This window comes from Malaclemys terrapin, chromosome 2, assembly GCF_027887155.1.
Source record: "Malaclemys terrapin pileata isolate rMalTer1 chromosome 2, rMalTer1.hap1, whole genome shotgun sequence".
Classification (NCBI taxonomy): domain Eukaryota; kingdom Metazoa; phylum Chordata; order Testudines; family Emydidae; genus Malaclemys; species Malaclemys terrapin.
The window spans coordinates 141,042,671-141,047,776 of record NC_071506.1 but is presented as its reverse complement, the minus strand read 5'-3'; positions in this window follow the sequence as shown (position 1 = coordinate 141,047,776).

The following is a 5,106-nucleotide window of genomic DNA, read 5'->3' as shown; positions in this document are numbered from 1 at the left end:
ACAAAAGGGGAAATGGAATCTTTGAAGTCACATGTTTCAGGCATTCCGCACGTGGTGGCTTCGTTGGTCACTAATCTCCTAGGACCTAGAACGTCCTGGGCCTTTGGAGAAGCACCTCCCCGACTTCCTGAGAGCCGCATTTTCCTCCAACCGCCCAGAATGACAGATCCCAGCGTGCAAAGCTATCGCCTTCTAAAGCGCACATGCCAGTCGTGCAATGAAGTCGTGAAATGTGCTACCAAAGCTGTCAAATAGAAGCTAGCCAAAGGTTTCACAAGTGCAGGGGCACCAAAGATGCTCCCCGCCTGGGGCACCGTTTTCTCTAGGGCCGGCCCTGGGCAGGGCTGTCAGGCCCACGGGAGCTGACCACAGGGAGGCCACCCACAGCGGACTGACCCACGGCACACAGGAGGGGAGGGGGAGCAGGGAGCAGACCGACCCATTACAGAGGGGGAGCAGGGAGTGGACTGACCCATGGCTCACTGGGGGAGAGGGAGAAGGGAGTGGACTGAATGACCCATCGCACCTATGGCTCACAGGAGGGGTGGGGGAGCACGGAGAAGACCAACCCATCGCAGAGGGGGAGCAGGGAGTGGACTGATCCATTGCAGAAAGGGAGCAGACTGACCCATAGCTCACAGGAGGGGGAGGGGGAAACAGGGAGCAGACTGACCTATTACGGAGGGGGAGCAGGGAGTGGTTCAGGGAGCGGACTGGCCCATTGCACACAGAGGGGAGGGAGAAAGGTGGGAGCAGATTGACCCATTGTTCATTGAGGGGCAGGGGTGCTAGAACAATTTTTATAGCGGGGGTGTGGGGTTGTGATGATGCTGCTCGTGGGAGCCAGCTGAGGTCACTCAATTAGGGTGAACTGCAAACAGAAGGAGGCAGACAAACCCCAAAAGCTGGTGGATATTCCACTATTTAGATTTACCAAGCCTGCACAAAACAGCCTCTGTATTACCTCACTGGTTACTCAGAAGTCTAAACAAAGCAGTTCCCTTAAAGCACCCAGCCTCAGGCCTCCATCCAGACACACATGTCAAACATATGATGATGAATTCTGAAAATCTTATTTCATCATATAAAAGAAAAGGTTCTCCCAATCCCAAAGAATCAGGCCCCAGACCCAGGTCCAATTATAACTTAGATCTGACCCAAAATCCACGCTTATAGCCAATTCTTATTAACTAAACTAAAATTTATTAAAAAAGAAAAGAGAGTGTTGGTTAAAAGATCAATATACAGACAGACTTGAATTCAATTCTTGAGGTTCAGCTACATAGCAGAGGTGAGCTTGTAGTTGTCAAAAGTCCTTTTAGATATAATCCATAGGTTATAGTTCAATGTCCATATTCAGGGTGACTTCAGTAAGTGACCGGAGATCTCAATCCTTATGGTTTAAGGTTCCCCCTCTTGAAACCCAAAGCAGATCTGAGATCAAACAGGATGGTGTCCCAGGGTTTTTATACACTTTCCAGCAGCCTCTTGGCCTGAGAGAAAAAGCTTAATCTTCTGTCTTCCAACCATCCTGGCAATTAGCATAGTGCAATTTATCCATGACAACAGTTCATATACAGTTTATCACAACCTTCAAAGAGACATATAGACAATGATACTATTTCACTCAAGTATCATCATAAATGTTAATATTCCTTTTTTGATCTTTGAATCAAAGCTATAGCAATAGACCAGACTTGTTTGCTTACATCACAAGACCTGAGCAAACAGCTCCCCTTCCATCTCTAACAATGCAGACTTGCATTTCATAGCTCTATTCATTTACAGAGCTTCCTAACCAGTCTCTAAAGTTGGGCCCTGGGTCAGGTCAGTCCGTGAGTGAATTAACTCTTTCTGGCCCTGGCCCCTTTCAATGAGATATTATATCACACACATAACGTCACAGGGGTGCTGAGAGCCATTGAACCAAACTGTAAACCCTGGATATAATGGAAACTACATCAGGTCGGGGGTGGGGCAACCCCCCAGCACCTCCAGTTCCAGCACCTATGTGGAGGGGTGAAGGAAGGAGGGGCACCACCACCCTGAATGGCTGGGCTCTTTCTGCTCCCCCCTCCCGTCCCCTCCTGTGACAATGATGTTGGCTCCTGGGGGGGGGCGGGGAGGAGAGCTCAGCCTGCTTTCTGCATGGGCTCTGATTGGCTGCCTGCCCCTCAAGGAGGCAGGGCAGAGGGGGGCATTCCCCCAGCCATGTGTTCTGCTCAGCAGCTGGCTCCAGCTGTGGCCATGTGATCTGTGTGATCTGCGCCCCCTGGAGCCCAGCTGTGTGAGCCCTGGCTGCATGGCCAGGAGGGGTTCTCTCCCCACTGACCCAGGCTGTCGAGCAGCTGATGGGGCATTACCCACATCCCCCTGGGGCAGGGAGGGAGCCTGGGAACCAGCGACCAGCCAGCAGGCACTAGAGAGCACACCTGGGCTGCGTAGGGCCTGCACGCAATTGCCTTTGGGAACCGCCCGCCCCGGCTCCCTACATGTAGGCCGGCACCCCCTGCCTAGGGTTACCATATTTTAATTTTAAAAAAGGAGGACACTCCACGGGGCCCTGGCCCCGCCCCAACTCCGCCCCTTCCCCAAAGTCCCCGCCCCAACTTTGCCCTCTCCCCTGAACGCTCCGCCCCCCTGCTCCTCCCCCTCCCCTGCTTCCCGCGAATCAAATGTTCGCGGGAATCCTGAAACAGGGAGGCAGCAGGTAAGCTGCGGCTGGGGCGGGGCGCGGCACGGTCTGGCCCACCCGGCCAAGCAGCTCCCTCTGGCGGCCGGCCGGCCCAGGCCAAGAGGCTCTGGCCCCGGCGTCTCCCGCCCGGCTCGGCTCGGGTCCCTGGGGCACCGGTCCTGGTTCTGGCCGAGCGGCTCCGGCCCGCCCTGGCCCCGGCGGCCCCAGTGGCCCCGGCCCCCAGCCGAGCACCACCGGCCCCAGCGGCCCCAGCCCCCTTCCAATGGAGGGGGCGCAGCGGTTCATGCATCTCTCCAAGCCGGCTGTCAGACTCTCCCTCACCTGCCTCTGTGGGGAACAATGCGCAGCGCTGGGCCTCCCCGGCCTGCAGCCTGATGGGCCAAATCAGACACTTCTCCACTGATGCTGGGGGAGCAGACCATAGAGAACCCACACACACACTGCGGAGCCTGGGGGATCTCTCTCCATTGGACCTGCCCCTCCATCCCAGTGCTCCCAGATCCCTCCAGGTGAAACCCATCTAGCAACCAGTATTGCTGCTCTCTCCCCTCTCTCCTGCCCCATTTGATTAGCTGCCTCCGCCAGGCCCTGCCGGCGACCCCAGCCTGCGCCAGTGGGTGTGGAGCAGGGAGTGGGCTGGGGGCAGCTGTTGGATTTCCTGGCCGGGGCCGAGGAGCAGAGGCAGGGTCCTCCATGGCTGTGGAGAGAATGAACCACAGCTGGTCGTTCAGACTGATTCAGTGACAGGGCTTCATCTTCTGGGGGTGTTGCAGCACGATAGGGGCAGGGTGCCCGGCCACTCTCACCATAAGGGCCAGGTACAGAGTGCCTAGTACCCCCACAGGAGTTACAGTGCTGTCCCTGCTCGAGAACAATGGGATATCCCCTCTCCTCCATAGAGAGGGATCTGGAATCAACTCTCCCAGTGACCACACTGGGGAGGGGATGGGGCCGGATGCTGCAAGGTGCCGGTCAGCGAGAGCAGCGCTGTGGGGTTAGCACCACTGCACGGGGCAGACCCCAGCTCCCTCCTCCTGCAGCACGTCTCAGGGGCTGACGCCTGCGAGAGGCAGAGGTGCTTGTGGGGGCGCTGCCCCCTGCTGGGACTACCCCGGCTCAACAATGGTGTTGCTGAGACCCCCCAAGCTGGGCACAGCTGCACGGGAGAGCGCCGAGCAGTCTACACCAGCTGGGTTGGCTCAGGGGAGCAGCTGTGCTGTCTGACCCGTCAGCCCATGCTCTCCGAGCACCTGGCTAGGCAGAGCAGGCCGCTGGCTCCGCAGGGAAGAGAAATGACACATTTCCCAGGGCTCCACGCGCCGGCCGGAGAATCCCTCCCTGGGCCCCTGCCCGGGAGCAGGCTGGGCCTGGCTGATATCAGCGGGATATCGAAAAACCGGTCCCTTCCCGCCCCAGGGGGGACCCCAGCGCCAAGTGAAAGCGGCAGCTAAAGCAATCAGCAGCATCGCCAGGAGTCAGGGCCTCCTCCGTGCAGTACGAGCGGCTCGAGGCAGAGTCCAGAAGGCTCTCTGGGTGCGGCTGGCAGCCCCGTTCCCCGGCCTGCCCGGAGCCCCATGCGGGAGAAGGCTTTGGCTCCAGCCTCAGGCATTTTTCTGTCAGAGAGTCATGGGGAAGGGGAGGGAGGGGAGAGGATGTCCTGGCTCTGTCTGTTTGAATCCTTAAGAAGAAGCCCAAGGAGGACCGGGGCCTGGTGCAGGGTCTGGTTGGAGTCACTCCATGCTCTCTGGGGAGTGGCCTGTCTCCTCCTGGCACAAAGGATGCACTGAGCTGAAACAGGCCCAGTGGGGGGCTGGACCATCCAGACGCTGCAGGGGGAAAGGAGGCCATATGCTTTCAACAGGTGGCCCTCGGCGCACGTTTATCACGTGCCCAGCTGGAACCAAAAGAAGCAGGTGAGTCTGGGGTTATGGCCACCTGCTGTGGGCACTAGGTCTGACCCCGCAAGCAGCCACGACCTCGGCCCTGTGACTGCCGAGGGTGTTGGTGGCACTGAGCCCTTGCCGCACGTGTGCACTTGGACAGCCGCATGGAAGGATTTGCACGGTTCCAGAGGAGCGAGCTCAGCCAGCCTTGTTCCTGTGGCTGAGACCCGCTGGTGAACTCGCTGCATAAGGAGGATTTGGCACGTTTCCTTCAGAAGAGCGTGCTCACAGGAGCCAGCCCCGAGCCTCCCTGACTGACACACACAGCACTTCGTTGGGCTGCTTTGCAATATAAGAAGAAAGGGAAACGCAATTGTGACAGAGTGGGAATTTTCTGTAATGTTTTGTATGGCAACTGCCTCAGTTTCCCCTATGAGCTGCATTGCCACCTAGGGGAAACTGAGGCACAGACAGGATTCATACCAGATATTACAGCAAATCCCCACTCCGTCACAGTGACCCCCCTCT